We start from the raw sequence: 23508 nt of genomic DNA on the forward strand, positions 1-23508 counted from the left end.
AAAAAGGTCATTTTAAAGTCAACTTGATAAACCAAGATTCCAAAAGTATAAAACAGAAAAAATCCTCACCAAGGAAGGAGAATGTATCGCGCTCTGCACCCTCCTCCCGCCCTGTGGTGCAACTGATGTCCCTTTCTCCAAAAATTTACTCAATGGGAGCGTAATGTTGCAACCACACACACAAGTTGACCTGCTGTGAGGAAAAAACGAGTTAGTACATTTCAAACATAAAAAAGGTCATTTTAAAGTCAACTTGATAAACCAAGATTCCAAAAGTATAAAACAGAAAAAAATGCTTACCAAGGAAGGAGAATGTATCGCGCTCTGCACCCTCCTCCCGCCCTGTGGTGCAACTGATGTCCCTTTCTCCAAAAATGTACTCAATGGGAGCGTAATGTTGCAACCACTCACACAAGTTGACCTGCTGTGAGGAAAAAACGAGTTAGTACATTTCAAACATAAAAAAGGTCATTTTAAAGTCAACTTGATAAACCAAGATTCCAAAAGTATAGAACAGAAAAGAATGCTTACCAAGGAAGGAAAATGTATCGTGCTCCGCACCCTCCTCCCGCCCTGTGGTGCAACTGATGTCCCTTTCTCCAAAAATGTACTCAATGGGAGCGTAATGTTGCAACCACACACACAAGTTGACCTGCTGTGAGGAAAAATCGAGTTAGTACATTTCAAACATAAAAAAGGTCACTTTAAAGTCAACTTGATAAACCAAGATTCCAAAAGTATAAAACAGAAATAATGCTCACCAAGGAAGGAGAATGTATCGCGCTCTGCACCCTCCTCCCGCCCTGTGGTGCAACTGATGTCCCTTTCTCCAAAAATGTACTCAATGGGAGCGTAATGTTGCAACCACACACACAAGTTGACCTGCTGTGAGGAAAAAACGAGTTAGTACATTTCAAACATAAAAAAGGTCATTTTAAAGTCAACTTGATAAACCAAGATTCCAAAAGTATAAAACAGAAAAAAATGCTTACCAAGGAAGGAAAATGTATCGTGCTCCACACCCTCCTCCCGCCCTGTGGTGCAACTGATGTCCCTTTCTCCAAAAATGTACTCAATGGGAGCGTAATGTTGCAACCACACACACAAGTTGACCTGCTGTGAGGAAAAAACGAGTTAGTACATTTCAAACATAAAAAAGGTCATTTTAAAGTCAACTTGATAAATCAAGATTCCAAAAGTATAAAACAGAAAAAAATGCTTACCAAGGAAGGAAAATGTATCGTGCTCCACACCCTCCTCCCCCCCTGTGGTGCAACTGACGTCCCTTTCTCCGAAAATGTACTCAATGGGAGCGTAATGTTGCAACCACACACACAAGTTGACCTGCTGTGAGGAAAAATGAGTTAGTACATTTCAAACATAAAAAAGGTCATTTTAAAGTCAACTTGATAAATCAAGATTCCAAAAGTATAAAACAGAAAAAAATGCTTACCAAGGAAGGAAAATGTATCGTGCTCCACACCCTCCTCCCGCCCTGTGGTGCAACTGATGTCCCTTTCTCCAAAAATGTACTCAATGGGAGCGTAATGTTGCAACCACACACACAAGTTGACCTGCTGTGAGGAAAAAACGAGTTAGTACATTTCAAACATAAAAAAGGTCATTTTAAAGTCAACTTGATAAACCAAGATTCCAAAAGTATAAAACAGAAAAAATGCTCACCAAGGAAGGAGAATGTATCGCGCTCTGCACCCTCCTCCCGCCCTGTGGTGCAACTGATGTCCCTTTCTCCAAAAATGTACTCAATGGGTGCGTAATGTTGCAACCACACACACAAGTTGACCTGCTGTGAGGAAAAAACGAGTTAGTACATTTCAAACATAAAAAAGGTCATTTTAAAGTCAACTTGACAAACCAAGATTCCAAAAGTATAAAACAGAAAAAGTGCTTACCAAGGAAGGAAAATGTATCGTGCTCCGCACCCTCCTCCCGCCTTGTGGTACAACTGATGTCCCTTTCTCCAAAAATGTACTCAATGGGAGAGTAATGTTGCAACCACACACACAAGTTGACCTGCTGTGAGGAAAAAACGAGTTAGTACATTTCAAACATAAAAAAGGTCATTTTAAAGTCAACTTGATAAACCAAGATTCCAAAAGTATAAAACAGAAAAAAATGCTTACCAAGGAAGGAAAATGTATCGTGCTCCGCACCCTCCTCCCGCCCTGTGGTGCAACTGATGTCCCTTTCTCCAAAAATGTACTCAATGGGTGCGTAATGTTGCAACCACACACACAAGTTGACCTGCTGTGAGGAAAAAACGAGTTAGTACATTTCAAACATAAAAAAGGTCATTTTAAAGTCAACTTGACAAACCAAGATTCCAAAAGTATAAAACAGAAAAAAATGCTTACCAAGGAAGGAAAATGTATCGTGCTCCGCACCTTCCTCCCGCCCTGTGGTGCAACTGATGTCCCTTTCTCCAAAAATGTACTCAATGGGAGCGTAATGTTGCAACCACACACACAAGTTGACCTGCTGTGAGGAAAAAACGAGTTAGTACATTTCAAACATAAAAAAGGTCATTTTAAAGTCAACTTGACAAACCAAGATTCCAAAAGTATAAAACAGAAAAAAAAACTTACCAAGGAAGGAAAATGTATCGTGCTCCGCACCCTCCTCCCGCCCTGTGGTGCAACTGATGTCCCTTTCTACAAAAATGTACTCAATGGGAGCGTAATATTGCAACCACACACACAAGTTGACCTGCTGTGAGGAAAAAACGAGTTAGTACATTTCAAACATAAAAAAGGTCATTATAAAGTCAACTTGATAAACCAAGATTCCAAAAGTATAGAACAGAAAAGAATGCTTACCAAGGAAGGAAAATGTATCGTGCTCCACACCCCCCTCCCACCCTGTGGTGCAACTGATGTCCCTTTCTCCAAAAATGTACTCAATGGGAGCGTAATGTTGCAACCACACACACAAGTTGACCTGCTGTGAGGAAAAAACGAGTTAGTACATTTCAAACATAAAAAAGGTCATTTTAAAGTCAACTTGACAAACCAAGATTCCAAAAGTATAAAACAGAAAAAAATGCTTACCAAGGAAGGAAAATGTATCGTGCTTCGCACCCTCCTCCCGCCCTGTGGTGCAACTGATGTCCCTTTCTCCAAAAATGTACTCAATGGGAGCGTAATGTTGCAACCACACACACAAGTTGACCTGCTGTGAGGAAAAATCGAGTTAGTACATTTCAAACATAAAAAAGGTCATTTTAAAGTCAACTTGATAAACCAAGATTCCAAAAGTATAAAACAGAAATAATGCTCACCAAGGAAGGAGAATGTATCGCGCTCTGCACCCTCCTCCCGCCCTGTGGTGCAACTGATGTCCCTTTCTCCAAAAATGTACTCAATTGGAGCGTAATGTTGCAACCACACACACAAGTTGGCCTGCTGTGAGGAAAAAACGAGTTAGTACATTTCAAACATAAAAAAGGTCATTTTAAAGTCAACTTGATAAACCAAGATTCCGAAAGTATAAAACAGAAAAGAATGCTTACCAAGGAAGGAAAATGTATCGTGCTCCGCACACTCCTCCCACCCTGTGGTGCAACTGATGTCCCTTTCTCCTAAAATGTACTCAATGGGAGCGTAATGTTGCAACCACACACACAAGTTGAACTGCTGTGAGGAAAAAACGAGTTAGTACATTTCAAACATAAAAAAGGTCATTTTAAAGTCAACTTGATAAACCAAGATTCCAAAAGTATAAAACAGAAAAAATGCTCACCAAGGAAGGAGAATGTATCGCGCTCTGCACCCTCCTCCCGCCCTGTGGTGCAACTGATGTCCCTTTCTCCAAAAATGTACTCAATGGGAGCGTAATGTTGCAACCACACACACAAGTTGACCTGCTGTGAGGAAAAAACGAGTTAGTACATTTCAAACATAAAAAAGGTCATTTTAAAGTCAACTTGACAAACCAAGATTCCAAAAGTATAAAACAGAAAAAAAACTTACCAAGGAAGGAAAATGTATCGTGCTCCGCACCCTCCTCCCGCCCTGTGGTGCAACTGATGTCCCTTTCTACAAAAATGTACTCAATGGGAGCGTAATATTGCAACCACACACACAAGTTGACCTGCTGTGAGGAAAAAACGAGTTAGTACATTTCAAACATAAAAAAGGTCATTATAAAGTCAACTTGATAAACCAAGATTCCAAAAGTATAGAACAGAAAAGAATGCTTACCAAGGAAGGAAAATGTATCGTGCTCCACACCCCCCTCCCACCCTGTGGTGCAACTGATGTCCCTTTCTCCAAAAATGTACTCAATGGGAGCGTAATGTTGCAACCACACACACAAGTTTACCTGCTGTGAGGAAAAAACGAGTTAGTACATTTCAAACATAAAAAAGGTCATTTTAAAGTCAACTTGACAAACCAAGATTCCAAAAGTATAAAACAGAAAAAAATGCTTAACAAGGAAGGAAAATGTATCGTGCTTCGCACCCTCCTCCCGCCCTGTGGTGCAACTGATGTCCCTTTCTCCAAAAATGTACTCAATGGGAGCGTAATGTTGCAACCACACACACAAGTTGACCTGCTGTGAGGAAAAATCGAGTTAGTACATTTCAAACATAAAAAAGGTCATTTTAAAGTCAACTTGATTAACCAAGATTCCAAAAGTATAAAACAGAAATAATGCTCACCAAGGAAGGAGAATGTATCGCGCTCTGCACCCTCCTCCCGCCCTGTGGTGCAACTGATGTCCCTTTCTCCAAAAATGTACTCAATTGGAGCGTAATGTTGCAACCACACACACAAGTTGGCCTGCTGTGAGGAAAAAACGAGTTAGTACATTTCAAACATAAAAAAGGTCATTTTAAAGTCAACTTGATAAACCAAGATTCCGAAAGTATAAAACAGAAAAAAATGCTTACCAAGGAAGGAAAATGTATCGTGCTCCACACCCCCCTCCCGCCCTGTGGTGCAACTGATGTCCCTTTCTCCAAAAATGTACTCAATGGGAGCGTAATGTTGCAACCACACACACAAGTTGACCTGCTGTGAGGAAAAAACGAGTTAGTACATTTCAAACATAAAAAAGGTCATTTTAAAGTCAACTTGATAAACCAAGATTCCAAAAGTATAAAACAGAAAAAAATGCTTACCAAGGAAGGAAAATGTATCGTGCTCCACACCCTCCTCCCGCCCTGTGGTGCAACTGATGTCCCTTTCTCCAAAAATGTACTCAATGGGAGCGTAATGTTGCAACCACACACACAAGTTGACCTGCTGTGAGGAAAAAACGAGTTAGTACATTTCAAACATAAAAAAGGTCATTTTAAAGTCATTTTGATAAACCAAGATTCCAAAAGTATAAAACAGAAAAGAATGCTTACCAAGGAAGGAAAATGTATCGTGCTCCGCACACTCCTCCCACCCTGTGGTGCAACTGATGTCCCTTTCTCCAAAAATGTACTCAATGGGAGCGTAATGTTGCAACCACACACACAAGTTGAACTGCTGTGAGGAAAAAACGAGTTAGTACATTTCAAACATAAAAAAGGTCATTTTAAAGTCAACTTGATAAACCAAGATTCCAAAAGTATAAAACAGAAAAAATGCTCACCAAGGAAGGAGAATGTATCGCGCTCTGCACCCTCCTCACGCCCTGTGGTGCAACTGATGTCCCTTTCTCCAAAAATGTACTCAATGGGAGCGTAATGTTGCAACCACACACACAAGTTGACCTGCTGTGAGGAAAAAACGAGTTAGTACATTTCAAACATAAAAAAGGTCATTTTAAAGTCAACTTGATAAACCAAGATTCCAAAAGTATAAAACAGAAAAAAATGCTTACCAAGGAAGGAGAATGTATCGCGCTCTGCACCCTCCTCCCGCCCTGTGGTGCAACTGATGTCCCTTTCTCCAAAAATATACTCAATGGGAGCGTAATGTTGCAACCACACACACAAGTTGACCTGCTGTGAGGAAAAAACGAGTTAGTACATTTCAAACATAAAAAAGGTCATTTTAAAGTCAACTTGATAAACCAAGATTCCAAAAGTATAGAACAGAAAAGAATGCTTACCAAGGAAGGAAAATGTATCGTGCTCCGCACCCTCCTCCCGCCCTGTGGTGCAACTGATGTCCCTTTCTCCAAAAATGTACTCAATGGGAGCGTAATGTTGCAACCACACACACAAGTTGACCTGCTGTGAGGAAAAAACGAGTTAGTACATTTCAAACATAAAAAAGGTCATTTTAAAGTCAACTTGATAAACCAAGATTCCAAAAGTATAAAACAGAAATAATGCTCACCAAGGAAGGAGAATGTATCGCGCTCTGCACCCTCCTCCCGCCCTGTGGTGCAACTGATGTCCCTTTCTCCAAAAATGTACTCAATTGGAGCGTAATGTTGCAACCACACACACAAGTTGACCTGCTGTGAGGAAAAAACGAGTTAGTACATTTCAAACATAAAAAAGGTCATTTTAAAGTCAACTTGATAAACCAAGATTCCAAAAGTATAAAACAGAAAAAAATGCTTACCAAGGAAGGAAAATGTATCGTGCTCCACACCCCCCTCCCGCCCTGTGGTGCAACTGATGTCCCTTTCTCCAAAAATGTACTCAATGGGAGCGTAATGTTGCAACCACACACACAAGTTGACCTGCTGTGAGGAAAAAACGAGTTAGTACATTTCAAACATAAAAAAGGTCATTTTAAAGTCAACTTGATAAACCAAGATTCCAAAAGTATAAAACAGAAAAAAATGCTTACCAAGGAAGGAAAATGTATCGTGCTCCACACCCTCCTCCCGCCCTGTGGTGCAACTGATGTCCCTTTCTCCAAAAATGTACTCAATGGGAGCGTAATGTTGCAACCACACACACAAGTTGACCTGCTGTGAGGAAAAAACGAGTTAGTACATTTCAAACATAAAAAAGGTCATTTTAAAGTCATTTTGATAAACCAAGATTCCAAAAGTATAAAACAGAAAAGAATGCTTACCAAGGAAGGAAAATGTATCGTGCTCCGCACACTCCTCCCACCCTGTGGTGCAACTGATGTCCCTTTCTCCAAAAATGTACTCAATGGGAGCGTAATGTTGCAACCACACACACAAGTTGAACTGCTGTGAGGAAAAAACGAGTTAGTACATTTCAAACATAAAAAAGGTCATTTTAAAGTCAACTTGATAAACCAAGATTCCAAAAGTATAAAACAGAAAAAATGCTCACCAAGGAAGGAGAATGTATCGCGCTCTGCACCCTCCTCCCGCCCTGTGGTGCAACTGATGTCCCTTTCTCCAAAAATGTACTCAATGGGAGCGTAATGTTGCAACCACACACACAAGTTGACCTGCTGTGAGGAAAAAACGAGTTAGTACATTTCAAACATAAAAAAGGTCATTTTAAAGTCAACTTGATAAACCAAGATTCCAAAAGTATAAAACAGAAAAAAATGCTTACCAAGGAAGGAGAATGTATCGCGCTCTGCACCCTCCTCCCGCCCTGTGGTGCAACTGATGTCCCTTTCTCCAAAAATGTACTCAATGGGAGCGTAATGTTGCAACCACACACACAAGTTGACCTGCTGTGAGGAAAAAACGAGTTAGTACATTTCAAACATAAAAAAGGTCATTTTAAAGTCAACTTGATAAACCAAGATTCCAAAAGTATAGAACAGAAAAGAATGCTTACCAAGGAAGGAAAATGTATCGTGCTCCGCACCCTCCTCCCGCCCTGTGGTGCAACTGATGTCCCTTTCTCCAAAAATGTACTCAATGGGAGCGTAATGTTGCAACCACACACACAAGTTGACCTGCTGTGAGGAAAAAACGAGTTAGTACATTTCAAACATAAAAAAGGTCATTTTAAAGTCAACTTGATAAACCAAGATTCCAGAAGTATAAAACAGAAATAATGCTCACCAAGGAAGCAGAATGTATCGCGCTCTGCACCCTCCTCCCGCCCTGTGGTGCAACTGATGTCCCTTTCTCCAAAAATGTACTCAATTGGAGCGTAATGTTGCAACCACACACACAAGTTGACCTGCTGTGAGGAAAAAACGAGTTAGTACATTTCAAACATAAAAAAGGTCATTTTAAAGTCAACTTGATAAACCAAGATTCCAAAAGTATAAAACAGAAAAAAATGCTTACCAAGGAAGGAAAATGTATCGTGCTCCACACCCCCCTCCCGCCCTGTGGTGCAACTGATGTCCCTTTCTCCAAAAATGTACTCAATGGGAGCGTAATGTTGCAACCACACACACAAGTTGACCTGCTGTGAGGAAAAAACGAGTTAGTACATTTCAAACATAAAAAAGGTCATTTTAAAGTCAACTTGATAAACCAAGATTCCAAAAGTATAAAACAGAAAAAAATGCTTACCAAGGAAGGAAAATGTATCGTGCTCCACACCCTCCTCCCGCCCTGTGGTGCAACTGATGTCCCTTTCTCCAAAAATGTACTCAATGGGAGCGTAATGTTGCAACCACACACACAAGTTGACCCGCTGTGAGGAAAAAACGAGTTAGTACATTTCAAACATAAAAAAGGTCATTTTAAAGTCAACTTGATAAACCAAGATTCCAAAAGTATAAAACAGAAATAATGCTCACCAAGGAAGCAGAATGTATCGTGCTCCACACCCTCCTCCCGCCCTGTGGTGCAACTGATGTCCCTTTCTCCAAAAATGTACTCAATGGGAGCGTAATGTTGCAACCACACACACAAGTTGACCTGCTGTGAGGAAAAAACGAGTTAGTACATTTCAAACATAAAAAAGGTCATTTTAAAGTCAACTTGATAAACCAAGATTCCAGAAGTATAAAACAGAAATAATGCTCACCAAGGAAGCAGAATGTATCGCGCTCTGCACCCTCCTCCCGCCCTGTGGTGCAACTGATGTCCCTTTATCCAAAAATGTACTCAATTGGAGCGTAATGTTGCAACCACACACACAAGTTGACCTGCTGTGAGGAAAAAACGAGTTAGTACATTTCAAACATAAAAAAGGTCATTTTAAAGTCAACTTGATAAACCAAGATTCCAAAAGTATAAAACAGAAAAAAATGCTTACCAAGGAAGGAAAATGTATCGTGCTCCACACCCTCCTCCCGCCCTGTGGTGCAACTGATGTCCCTTTCTCCAAAAATGTACTCAATGGGAGCGTAATGTTGCAACCACACACACAAGTTGACCCGCTGTGAGGAAAAAACGAGTTAGTACATTTCAAACATAAAAAAGGTCATTTTAAAGTCAACTTGATAAACCAAGATTCCAAAAGTATAAAACAGAAATAATGCTCACCAAGGAAGGAGAATGTATCGCGCTCTGCACCCTCCTCCCGCCCTGTGGTGCAACTGATGTCCCTTTCTCCAAAAATGTACTCAATTGGAGCGTAATGTTGCAACCACACACACAAGTTGACCTGCTGTGAGGAAAAAACGAGTTAGTACATTTCAAACATAAAAATGGTCATTTTAAAGTCAACTTGATAAACCAAGATTCCAAAAGTATAAAACAGAAAAAAATGCTTACCAAGGAAGGAAAATGTATCGTGCTCCACACCCCCCTCCCGCCCTGTGGTGCAACTGATGTCCCTTTCTCCAAAAATGTACTCAATGGGAGCGTAATGTTGCAACCACACACACAAGTTGAACTGCTGTGAGGAAAAAACGAGTTAGTACATTTCAAACATAAAAAAGGTCATTTTAAAGTCAACTTGATAAACCAAGATTCCAAAAGTATAAAACAGAAAAAAATGCTTACCAAGGAAGGAAAATGTATCGTGCTCCACACCCTCCTCCCGCCCTGTGGTGCAACTGATGTCCCTTTCTCCAAAAATGTACTCAATGGGAGCGTAATGTTGCAACCACACACACAAGTTGACCCGCTGTGAGGAAAAAACGAGTTAGTACATTTCAAACATAAAAAAGGTCATTTTAAAGTCAACTTGATAAATCAAGATTCCAAAAGTATAAAACAGAAAAAAATGCTTACCAAGGAAGGAAAATGTATCGTGCTCCACACCCTCCTCCCGCCCTGTGGTGCAACTGATGTCCCTTTCTCCAAAAATGTACTCAATGGGAGCGTAATGTTGCAACCACACACACAAGTTGACCCGCTGTGAGGAAACAACGAGTTAGTACATTTCAAACATAAAAAAGGTCATTTTAAAGTCAACTTGATAAATCAAGATTCCAAAAGTATAAAACAGAAAAAAATGCTTACCAAGGAAGGAAAATGTATCGTGCTCCACACCCTCCTCCCGCCCTGTGGTGCAACTGATGTCCCTTTCTCCAAAAATGTACTCAATGGGAGCGTAATGTTGCAACCACACACACAAGTTGACCCGCTGTGAGGAAAAAACGAGTTAGTACATTTCAAACATAAAAAAGGTCATTTTAAAGTCAACTTGATAAACCAAGATTCCAAAAGTATAAAACAGAAAAAAATGCTTACCAAGGAAGGAAAATGTATCGTGCTCCACACCCTCCTCCCGCCCTGTGGTGCAACTGATGTCCCTTTCTCCAAAAATGTACTCAATGGGTGCGTAATGTTGCAACCACACACACAAGTTGACCCGCTGTGAGGAAAAAACGAGTTAGTACATTTCAAACATAAAAAAGGTCATTTTAAAGTCAACTTGATAAACCAAGATTCCAAAAATATAAAACAGAAATAATGCTCACCAAGGAAGGAGAATGTATCGCGCTCTGCACCCTCCTCCCGCCCTGTGGTGCAACTGATGTCCCTTTCTCCAAAAATGTACTCAATTGGAGCGTAATGTTGCAACCACACACACAAGTTGACCTGCTGTGAGGAAAAAACGAGTTAGTACATTTCAAACATAAAAAAGGTCATTTTAAAGTCAACTTGATAAACCAAGATTCCAAAAGTATAAAACAGAAAAAAATGCTTACCAAGGAAGGAAAATGTATCGTGCTCCGCACCCTCCTCCCACCCTGTGGTGCAACTGATGTCCCTTTCTCCAAAAATGTACTCAATGGGTGCGTAATGTTGCAACCACACACACAAGTTGACCTGCTGTGAGGAAAAAACGAGTTAGTACATTTCAAACATAAAAAAAGGTCATTTTAAAGTCAACTTGACAAACCAAGATTCCAAAAGTATAAAACAGAAAAAAATGCTTACCAAGGAAGGAAAATGTATCGTGCTCCACACCCTCCTCCCGCCCTGTGGTGCAACTGATGTCCCTTTCTCCAAAAATGTACTCAATGGGAGTGTAATGTTGCAACCACACACCCAAGTTGACCTGCTGTGAGGAAAAAACGAGTTAGTACATTTCAAACATAAAAAAGGTCATTTTAAAGTCAACTTGATAAATCAAGATTCCAAAAGTATAAAACAGAAAAAAATGATTACCAAGGAAGGAAAATGTATCGTGCTCCACACCCTCCTCCCGCCCTGTGGTGCAACTGATGTCCCTTTCTCCAAAAATGTACTCAATGGGAGCGTAATGTTGCAACCACACACACAAGTTGACCTGCTGTGAGGAAAAAACGAGTTAGTACATTTCAAACATAAAAAAGGTCATTTTAAAGTCAACTTGATAAACCAAGATTCCAAAAGTATAAAACAGAAAAAATGCTCACCAAGGAAGGAGAATGTATCGCGCTCTGCACCCTCCTCCCGCCCTGTGGTGCAACTGATGTCCCTTTCTCCTAAAATGTACTCAATGGGTGCGTAATGTTGCAACCACACACACAAGTTGACCTGCTGTCAGGAAAAAACGAGTTAGTACATTTCAAACATAAAAAAGGTCATTTTAAAGTCAACTTGACAAACAAAGATTCCAAAAGTATAAAACAGAAAAAGTGCTTACCAAGGAAGGAAAATGTATCGTGCTCCGCACCCTCCTCCCGCCCTGTGGTGCAACTGATGTCCCTTTCTCCAAAAATGTACTCAATGGGAGAGTAATGTTGCAACCACACACACAAGTTGACCTGCTGTGAGGAAAAAACGAGTTAGTACATTTCAAACTTAAAAAAGGTCATTTTAAAGTCAACTTGACAACCAAGATTCCAAAAGTATAAAACAGAAAAAAAAACTTACCAAGGAAGGAAAATGTATCGTGCTCCGCACCCTCCTCCCTCCCTGTGGTGCAACTGATGTCCCTTTCTCCAAAAATGTACTCAATGGGAGCGTAATATTGCAACCACACACACAAGTTGACCTGCTGTGAGGAAAAAACGAGTTAGTACATTTCAAACATACAAAAGGTCATTATAAAGTCAACTTGATAAACCAAGATTCCAAAAGTATAGAACAGAAAAGAATGCTTACCAAGGAAGGAAAATGTATTGTGCTCCACACCCCCCTCCCACCCTGTGGTGCAACTGATGTCCCTTTCTCCAAAAATGTACTCAATGGGAGCGTAATGTTGCAACCACACACACAAGTTGACCTGCTGTGAGGAAAAAACGAGTTAGTACATTTCAAACATAAAAAAGGTCATTTTAAAGTCAACTTGATAAATCAAGATTCCAAAAGTATAAAACAGAAAAAAATGCTTACCAAGGAAGGAAAATGTATCGTGCTCCACACCCTCCTCCCGCCCTGTGGTGCAACTGATGTCCCTTTCTCCAAAAATGTACTCAATGGGAGCGTAATGTTGCAACCACACACACAAGTTGACCTGCTGTGAGGAAAAAACGAGTTAGTACATTTCAAACATAAAAAAGGTCATTTTAAAGTCAACTTGATAAACCAAGATTCCAAAAGTATAAAACAGAAAAAAATGCTTACCAAGGAAGGAAAATGTATCGTGCTCCGCACCCTCCTCCCGCCCTGTGGTGCAACTGATGTCCCTTTCTCCAAAAATGTACTCAATGGGTGCGTAATGTTGCAACCACACACACAAGTTGACCTGCTGTGAGGAAAAAACGAGTTAGTACATTTCAAACATAAAAAAGGTCATTTTAAAGTCAACTTGACAAACCAAGATTCCAAAAGTATAAAACAGAAAAAAATGCTTACCAAGGAAGGAAAATGTATCGTGCTCCGCACCCTCCTCCCGCCCTGTGGTGCAACTGATGTCCCTTTCTCCAAAAATGTACTCAATGGGAGCGTAATGTTGCAACCACACACACAAGTTGACCTGCTGTGAGGAAAAAACGAGTTAGTACATTTCAAACATAAAAAAGGTCATTTTAAAGTCAACTTGACAAACCAAGATTCCAAAAGTATAAAACAGAAAAAAATGTTACCAAGGAAGGAAAATGTATCGTGCTCCGCACCCTCCTCCCGCCCTGTGGTGCAACTGATGTCCCTTTCTCCAAAAATGTACTCAATGGGTGCGTAATGTTGCAACCACACACACAAGTTGACCTGCTGTGAGGAAAAAACGAGTTAGTACATTTCAAACATAAAAAAGGTCATTTTAAAGTCAACTTGATAAACCAAGATTCCAAAAGTATAAAACAGAAAAAAATGCTTACCAAGGTAGGAAAATGTATCGTGCTCCGCTCCCTCCTCCCGCCCTGTGGTGCAACTGATGTCCCTTTCTCCAAAAATGTACTCAATGGGAGCGTAATGTTGCAACCACACACACAAGTTGACCTGCTGTGAGGAAAAAACAAGTTAGTACATTTCAAACATAAAAAAGGTCATTTTAAAGTCAACTTGACAAACCAAGATTCCAAAAGTATAAAACAGAAAAAAATGCTTACCAAGGAAGGAAAATGTATCGTGCTCCACACCCTCCTCCCGCCCTGTGGTGCAACTGATGTCCCTTTCTCCAAAAATGTACTCAATGGGAGCGTAATGTTGCAACCACACACACAAGTTGACCTGCTGTGAGGAAAAAACGAGTTAGTACATTTCAAACATAAAAAAGGTCATTTTAAAGTCAACTTGATAAACCAAGATTCCAAAAATATAAAACAGAAATAATGCTCACCAAGGAAGGAGAATGGATCGCGCTCTGCACCCTCCTCCCGCCCTGTGGTGCAACTGATGTCCCTTTCTCCAAAAATGTACTCAATGGGAGCGTAATGTTGCAACCACACACACAAGTTGACCTGCTGTGAGGAAAAAACGAGTTAGTACATTTCAAACATAAAACGGTCACTTTAAAGTCAACTTGATAAACCAAGATTCCAAAAGTATAAAACAGAAAAAAATGCTTACCAAGGAAGGAAAATGTATCGTGCTCCGCACCCTCTTCCCGCCCTGTGGTGCAACTGATGTCCTTTCTCCAAAAATGTACTCAATGGGAGCGTAATGTTGCAACCACACACACAAGTTGACCTGCTGTGAGGAAAAAACGAGTTAGTACATTTCAAACATAAAAAAGGTCATTTTAAAGTCAACTTGACAAACCAAGATTCCAAAAGTATCAAACAGAAAAAATGCTTACCAAGGAAGGAAAATGTATCGTGCTCCGCACCCTCCTCCCGCCCTGTGGTGCAACTGATGTCCCTTTCTCCAAAAATGTACTCAATGGGAGCGTAATGTTGCAACCACACACACAAGTTGACCTGCTGTGAGGAAAAAACGAGTTAGTACATTTCAAACATAAAAAAGATCATTTTAAAGTCAACTTGATAAACCAAGATTCCAAAAGTATAAAACAGAAAAAAATGCTTACCAAGGAAGGAAAATGTATCGTGCTCCGCTCCCTCCTCCCGCCCTGTGGTGCAACTGATGTCCCTTTCTCCAAAAATGTACTCAATGGGAGCGTAATGTTGCAACCACACACACAAGTTGACCTGCTGTGAGGAAAAAACGAGTTAGCACATTTCAAACATAAAAAAGGTCATTTTAAAGTCAACTTGATAAACCAAGATTCCAAAAGTATAAAACAGAAAAAAATGCTTACCAAGGAAGGAAAATGTATCGTGCTCCACACCCTCCTCCCGCCCTGTGGTGCAACTGATGTCCCTTTCTCCAAATATGTACTCAATGGGAGCGTAATGTTGCAACCACACACACAAGTTGAACTGCTGTGAGGAAAAAACGAGTTAGTACATTTCAAACATAAAAAAGGTCATTTTAAAGTCAACTCGATAAACCAAGATTCCAAAAGTATAAAACAGAAAAAAATGCTTACCAAGGAAGGAAAATGTATCGTGCTCCACACCCTCCTCCCGCCCTGTGGTGCAACTGATGTCCCTTTCTCCAAAAATGTACTCAATGGGAGCGTAATGTTGCAACCACACACACAAGTTGACCTGCTGTGAGGAAAAAACGAGTTAGTACATTTCAAACATAAAAAAGGTCATTTTAAAGTCAACTTGATAAACCAAGATTCCAAAAGTATAAAACAGAAAAAAATGCTTACCAAGGAAGGAAAATGTATCGTGCTCCACACCCTCCTCCCGCCCTGTGGTGCAACTGATGTCCCTTTCTCCAAAAATGTACTCAATGGGAGCGTAATGTTGCAACCACACACACAAGTTGACCTGCTGTGAGGAAAAAACGAGTTAGTACGTTTCAAACATAAAAAAGGTCATTTTAAAGTCAACTTGATAAACCAAGATTCCAAAAATATAAAACAGAAATAATGCTCACCAAGGAAGGAGAATGGATCGCGCTCTGCACCCTCCTCCCGCCCTGTGGTGCAACTGATGTCCCTTTCTCCAAAAATGTACTCAATGGGAGCGTAATGTTGCAACCACACACACAAGTTGACCTGCTGTGAGGAAAAAACGAGTTAGTACATTTCAAACATAAAACGGTCACTTTAAAGTCAACTTGATAAACCAAGATTCCAAAAGTATAATACAGAAAAAAATGCTTACCAAGGAAGGAAAATGTATCATGCTCCGCACCCTCTTCCCGCCCTGTGGTGCAACTGATGTCCTTTCTCCAAAAATGTACTCAATGGGAGCGTAATGTTGCAACCACACACACAAGTTGACCTGCTGTGAGGAAAAAACGAGTTAGTACATTTCAAACATAAAAAAGGTCATTTTAAAGTCATTTTGATAAACCAAGATTCCAAAAGTATAAAACAGAAAAGAATGCTTACCAAGGAAGGAAAATGTATCGTGCTCCGCACCCTCCTCCCACCCTGTGGTGCAACTGATGTCCCTTTCTCCAAAAATGTACTCAATGGGAGCGTAATGTTGCAACCACACACACAAGTTGAACTGCTGTGAGGAAAAAACGAGTTAGTACATTTCAAACATAAAAAAGGTCATTTTAAAGTCAACTTGATAAACCAAGATTCCAAAAGTATAAAACAGAAAAAATGCTCACCAAGGAAGGAGAATGTATCGCGCTCTGCACCCTCCTCCCGCCCTGTGGTGCAACTGATGTCCCTTTCTCCAAAAATGTACTCAATGGGTGCGTAATGTTGCAACCACACACACAAGTAGACCTGCTGTGAGGAAAAAACGAGTTAGTACATTTCAAACATAAAAAAGGTCATTTTAAAGTCAACTTGACAAACCAAGATTCCAAAAGTATAAAACAGAAAAAAATGCTTACCAAGGAAGGAAAATGTATCGTGCTCCGCACCCTCCTCCCGCCCTGTGGTGCAACTGATTTCCCTTTCTCCAAAAATGTACTCAATGGGAGCGTAATGTTGCAACCACACACACAAGTTGACCTGCTGTGAGGAAAAAACGAGTTAGTACATTTCAAACATAAAAAAGGTCATTTTAAAGTCAACTTGATAAACCAAGATTCCAAAAGTATAAAACAGAAAAGAATGCTTACCAAGGAAGGAAAATGTATCGTGCTCCGCTCCCTCCTCCCGCCCTGTGGTGCAACTGATGTCCCTTTCTCCAAAAATGTACTCAATGGGAGCGTAATGTTGCAACCACACACACAAGTTGAACTGCTGTGAGGAAAAAACGAGTTAGTACATTTCAAACAAAAAAAAAGGTCATTTTAAAGTCAACTTGATAAACCAAGATTCCAAAAGTATAAAACAGAAAAAATGCTCACCAAGGAAGGAGAATGTATCGTGCTCCACACCCTCCTCCCGCCCTGTGGTGCAACTGATGTCCCTTTCTCCAAAAATGTACTCAATGGGAGCGTAATGTTGCAACCACACACACAAGTTGACCTGCTGTGAGGAAAAAACGAGTTAGTACATTTCAAACATAAAAAAGGTCATTTTAAAGTCAACTTGATAAACCAAGATTCCAAAAATATAAAACAGAAATAATGCTCACCAAGGAAGGAGAATGGAACGCGCTCTGCACCCTCCTCCCGCCCTGTGGTGCAACTGATGTCCCTTTCTCCAAAAATGTACTCAATGGGAGCGTAATGTTGCAACCACACACACAAGTTGACCTGCTGTGAGGAAAAAACGAGTTAGTACATTTCAAACATAAAACGGTCACTTTAAAGTCAACTTGATAAACCAAGATTCCAAAAGTATAAAACAGAAAAAAATGCTTACCAAGGAAGGAAAATGTATCGTGCTCCGCACCCTCTTCCCGCCCTGTGGTGCAACTGATGTCCTTTCTCCAAAAATGTACTCAATGGGAGCGTAATGTTGCAACCACACACACAAGTTGACCTGCTGTGAGGAAAAAACGAGTTAGTACATTTCAAACATAAAAAAGGTCATTTTAAAGTCAACTTGACAAACCAAGATTCCAAAAGTATAAAACAGAAAAAATGCTTACCAAGGAAGGAAAATGTATCGTGCTCCGCACCCTCCTCCCGCCCTGATGTGCAACTGATGTCCCTTTCTCCAAAAATGTACTCAATGGGAGCGTAATGTTGCAACCACACACACAAGTTGACCTGCTGTGAGGAAAAAACGAGTTAGTACATTTCAAACATAAAAAAGGTCATTTTAAAGTCAACTTGACAAACCAAGATTCCAAAAGTATAAAACAGAAAAAAATGCTTACCAAGGAAGGAAAATGTATCGTGCTCCGCACCCTCCTCCCGCCCTGTGGTGCAACTGATGTCCCTTTCTCCAAAAATGTACTCAATGGGTGCGTAATGTTGCAACCACACACACAAGTTGACCTGCTGTGAGGAAAAAACGAGTTAGTACATTTCAAACATAAAAAAGGTCATTTTAAAGTCAACTTGATAAACCAAGATTCCAAAAGTATAAAACAGAAAAAAATGCTTACCAAGGAAGGAAAATGTATCGTGCTCCGCTCCCTCCTCCCGCCCTGTGGTGCAACTGATGTCCCTTTCTCCAAAAATGTACTCAATGGGAGCGTAATGTTGCAACCACACACACAAGTTGACCTGCTGTGAGGAAAAAACGAGTTAGCACATTTCAAACATAAAAAAGGTCATTTTAAAGTCAACTTGATAAACCAAGATTACAAAAGTATAAAACAGAAAAAAATGCTTACCAAGGAAGGAAAATGTATCGTGCTCCACACCCTCCTCCCGCCCTGTGGTGCAACTGATGTCCCTTTCTCCAAATATGTACTCAATGGGAGTGTAATGTTGCAACCACACACACAAGTTGAACTGCTGTGAGGAAAAAACGAGTTAGTACATTTCAAACATAAAAAAGGTCATTTTAAAGTCAACTCGATAAACCAAGATTCCAAAAGTATAAAACAGAAAAAAATGCTTACCAAGGAAGGAAAATGTATCGTGCTCCACACCCTCCTCCCGCCCTGTGGTGCAACTGATGTCCCTTTCTCCAAAAATGTACTCAATGGGAGCGTAATGTTGCAACCACACACACAAGTTGACCTGCTGTGAGGAAAAAACGAGTTAGTACATTTCAAACATAAAAAAGGTCATTTTAAAGTCAACTTGATAAACCAAGATTCCAAAAGTATAAAACAGAAAAAAATGCTTACCAAGGAAGGAAAATGTATCGTGCTCCACACCCTCCTCCCGCCCTGTGGTGCAACTGATGTCCCTTTCTCCAAAAATGTACTCAATGGGAGCGTAATGTTGCAACCACACACACAAGTTGACCTGCTGTGAGGAAAAAACGAGTTAGTACGTTTCAAACATAAAAAAGGTCATTTTAAAGTCAACTTGATAAACCAAGATTCCAAAAATATAAAACAGAAATAATGCTCACCAAGGAAGGAGAATGGATCGCGCTCTGCACCCTCCTCCCGCCCTGTGGTGCAACTGATGTCCCTTTCTCCAAAAATGTACTCAATGGGAGCGTAATGTTGCAACCACACACACAAGTTGACCTGCTGTGAGGAAAAAACGAGTTAGTACATTTCAAACATAAAACGGTCACTTTAAAGTCAACTTGATAAACCAAGATTCCAAAAGTATAATACAGAAAAAAATGCTTACCAAGGAAGGAAAATGTATCATGCTCCGCACCCTCTTCCCGCCCTGTGGTGCAACTGATGTCCTTTCTCCAAAAATGTACTCAATGGGAGCGTAATGTTGCAACCACACACACAAGTTGACCTGCTGTGAGGAAAAAACGAGTTAGTACATTTCAAACATAAAAAAGGTCATTTTAAAGTCATTTTGATAAACCAAGATTCCAAAAGTATAAAACAGAAAAGAATGCTTACCAAGGAAGGAAAATGTATCGTGCTCCGCACCCTCCTCCCACCCTGTGGTGCAACTGATGTCCCTTTCTCCAAAAATGTACTCAATGGGAGCGTAATGTTGCAACCACACACACAAGTTGAACTGCTGTGAGGAAAAAACGAGTTAGTACATTTCAAACATAAAAAAGGTCATTTTAAAGTCAACTTGATAAACCAAGATTCCAAAAGTATAAAACAGAAAAAATGCTCACCAAGGAAGGAGAATGTATCGCGCTCTGCACCCTCCTCCCGCCCTGTGGTGCAACTGATGTCCCTTTCTCCAAAAATGTACTCAATGGGTGCGTAATGTTGCAACCACACACACAAGTAGACCTGCTGTGAGGAAAAAACGAGTTAGTACATTTCAAACATAAAAAAGGTCATTTTAAAGTCAACTTGACAAACCAAGATTCCAAAAGTATAAAACAGAAAAAAATGCTTACCAAGGAAGGAAAATGTATCGTGCTCCGCACACTCCTCCCGCCCTGTGGTGCAACTGATTTCCCTTTCTCCAAAAATGTACTCAATGGGAGCGTAATGTTGCAACCACACACACAAGTTGACCTGCTGTGAGGAAAAAACGAGTTAGTACATTTCAAACATAAAAAAGGTCATTTTAAAGTCAACTTGATAAACCAAGATTCCAAAAGTATAAAACAGAAAAGAATGCTTACCAAGGAAGGAAAATGTATCGTGCTCCGCTCCCTCCTCCCGCCCTGTGGTGCAACTGATGTCCCTTTCTCCAAAAATGTACTCAATGGGAGCGTAATGTTGCAACCACACACACAAGTTGAACTGCTGTGAGGAAAAAACGAGTTAGTACATTTCAAACAAAAAAAAAGGTCATTTTAAAGTCAACTTGATAAACCAAGATTCCAAAAGTATAAAACAGAAAAAATGCTCACCAAGGAAGGAGAATGTATCGCGCTCTGCACCCTCCTCCCGCCCTGTGGTGCAACTGATGTCCCTTTCTCCAAAAATGTACTCAATGGGAGCGTAATGTTGCAACCACACACACAAGTTGACCTGCTGTGAGGAAAAAACGAGTTAGTACATTTCAAACATAAAAAAGGTCATTTTAAAGTCAACTTGATAAACCAAGATTCCAAAAGTATAAAACAGAAATAATGCTCACCAAGGAAGGAGAATGTATCTCGCTCTGCACCCTCCTCCCGCCCTGTGGTGCAACTGATGTCCCTTTCTCCAAAAATGTACTCAATGGGAGCGTAATGTTGCAACCACACACACAAGTTGACCTGCTGTGAGGAAAAAACGAGTTAGTACATTTCAAACATAAAAAAGGTCATTTTAAAGTCAACTTGATAAACCAAGATTCCAAAAGTATAAAACAGAAATAATGCTCACCAAGGAAGGAGAATGTATCGCGCTCTGCACCCTCCTCCCGCCCTGTGGTGCAAGTGATGTCCCTTTCTCCAAAAATGTACTCAATGGGAGCGTAATGTTGCAACCACACACACAAGTTGACCTGCTGTGAGGAAAAAACGAGTTAGTACATTTCAAACATAAAAAAGGTCATTTTAAAGTCAACTTGATAAACCAAGATTCCAAAAGTATAAAACAGAAATAATGCTCACCAAGGAAGGAGAATGTATCGCGCTCTGCACCCTCCTCCCGCCCTGTGGTACAACTGATGTCCCTTTCTCCAAAAATGTACTCAATGGGAGCGTAATGTTGCAACCACACACACAAGTTGACCTGCTGTGAGGAAAAAACGAGTTAGTACATTTCAAACATAAAAAAGGTCATTTTAAAGTCAACTTGATAAACCAAGATTCCAAAACTATAAATAAGAAAAAAATGCTTACCAAGGAAGGAAAATGTATCGTGCTCCACACCCTCCTCCCGCCCTGTGGTGCAACTGATGTCCCTTTCTCCAAAAATGTACTCAATGGGAGCGTAATGTTGCAACCACACACACAAGTTGACCTGCTGTGAGGAAAAAACAAGTTAGTACATTTCAAACATAAAAAAGGTCATTTTAAAGTCAACTTGACAAACCAAGATTCCAAAAGTATAAAACAGAAAAAAATGCTTACCAAGGAAGGAAAATGTATCGTGCTCCACACCCTCCTCCCGCCCTGTGGTGCAACTGATGTCCCTTTCTCCAAAAATGTACTCAATGGGTGCGTAATGTTGCAACCACACACACAAGTTGACCTGCTGTGAGGAAAAAACGAGTTAGTACATTTCAAACATAAAAAAGGTCATTTTAAAGTCAACTTGATAAACCAAGATTCCAAAAATATAAAACAGAAATAATGCTCACCAAGGAAGGAGAATGGATCGCGCTCTGCACCCTCCTCCCGCCCTGTGGTGCAACTGATGTCCCTTTCTCCAAAAATGTACTCAATGGGAGCGTAATGTTGCAACCACACACACAAGTTGACCTGCTGTGAGGAAAAAACGAGTTAGTACATTTCAAACATAAAACGGTCACTTTAAAGTCAACTTGCTAAACCAAGATTCCAAAAGTATAAAACAGAAAAAAATGCTTACCAAGGAAGGAAAATGTATCGTGCTCCGCACCCTCTTCCCGCCCTGTGGTGCAACTGATGTCCTTTCTCCAAAAATGTACTCAATGGGAGCGTAATGTTGCAACCACACACACAAGTTGACCTGCTGTGAGGAAAAAACGAGTTAGTACATTTCAAACATAAAAAAGGTCATTTTAAAGTCATTTTGATAAACCAAGATTCCAAAAGTATAAAACAGAAAAGAATGCTTACCAAGGAAGGAAAATGTATCGTGCTCCGCACCCTCCTCCCACCCTGTGGTGCAACTGATGTCCCTTTCTCCAAAAATGTACTCAATGGGAGCGTAATGTTGCAACCACACACACAAGTTGAACTGCTGTGAGGAAAAAACGAGTTAGTACATTTCAAACATAAAAAAGGTCATTTTAAAGTCAACTTGATAAACCAAGATTCCAAAAGTATAAAACAGAAATAATGCTCACCAAGGAAGGAGAATGTATCGCGCTCTGCACCCTCCTCCCGCCCTGTGGTGCAACTGATGTCCCTTTCTCCAAAAATGTACTCAATGGGAGCGTAATGTTGCAACCACACACACAAGTTGACCTGCTGTGAGGAAAAAACGAGTTAGTACATTTCAAACATAAAAAAGGTCATTTTAAAGTCAACTCGATAAACCAAGATTCCAAAAGTATAAAACAGAAAAAAATGCTTACCAAGGAAGGAAAATGTATCGTGCTCCACACCCTCCTCCCGCCCTGTGGTGCAACTGATGTCCCTTTCTCCAAAAATGTACTCAATGGGAGCGTAATGTTGCAACCACACACACAAGTTGACCTGCTGTGAGGAAAAAACGAGTTAGTACATTTCAAACATAAAAAAGGTCATTTTAAAGTCAACTTGATAAACCAAGATTCCAAAAGTATAAAACAGAAAAAAATGCTTACCAAGGAAGGAAAATGTATCGTGCTCCACACCCTCCTCCCGCCCTGTGGTGCAACTGATGTCCCTTTCTCCAAAAATGTACTCAATGGGAGCGTAATGTTGCAACCACACACACAAGTTGACCTGCTGTGAGGAAAAAACGAGTTAGTACGTTTCAAACATAAAAAAGGTCATTTTAAAGTCAACTTGATAAACCAAGATTCCAAAAATATAAAACAGAAATAATGCTCACCAAGGAAGGAGAATGGATCGCGCTCTGCACCCTCCTCCCGCCCTGTGGTGCAACTGATGTCCCTTTCTCCAAAAATGTACTCAATGGGAGCGTAATGTTGCAACCACACACACAAGTTGACCTGCTGTGAGGAAAAAACGAGTTAGTACATTTCAAACATAAAACGGTCACTTTAAAGTCAACTTGATAAACCAAGATTCCAAAAGTATAATACAGAAAAAAATGCTTACCAAGGAAGGAAAATGTATCATGCTCCGCACCCTCTTCCCGCCCTGTGGTGCAACTGATGTCCTTTCTCCAAAAATGTACTCAATGGGAGCGTAATGTTGCAACCACACACACAAGTTGACCTGCTGTGAGGAAAAAACGAGTTAGTACATTT

This window comes from Schistocerca nitens, chromosome 11, assembly GCF_023898315.1.
Source record: "Schistocerca nitens isolate TAMUIC-IGC-003100 chromosome 11, iqSchNite1.1, whole genome shotgun sequence".
NCBI lineage: Eukaryota > Metazoa > Arthropoda > Insecta > Orthoptera > Acrididae > Schistocerca > Schistocerca nitens.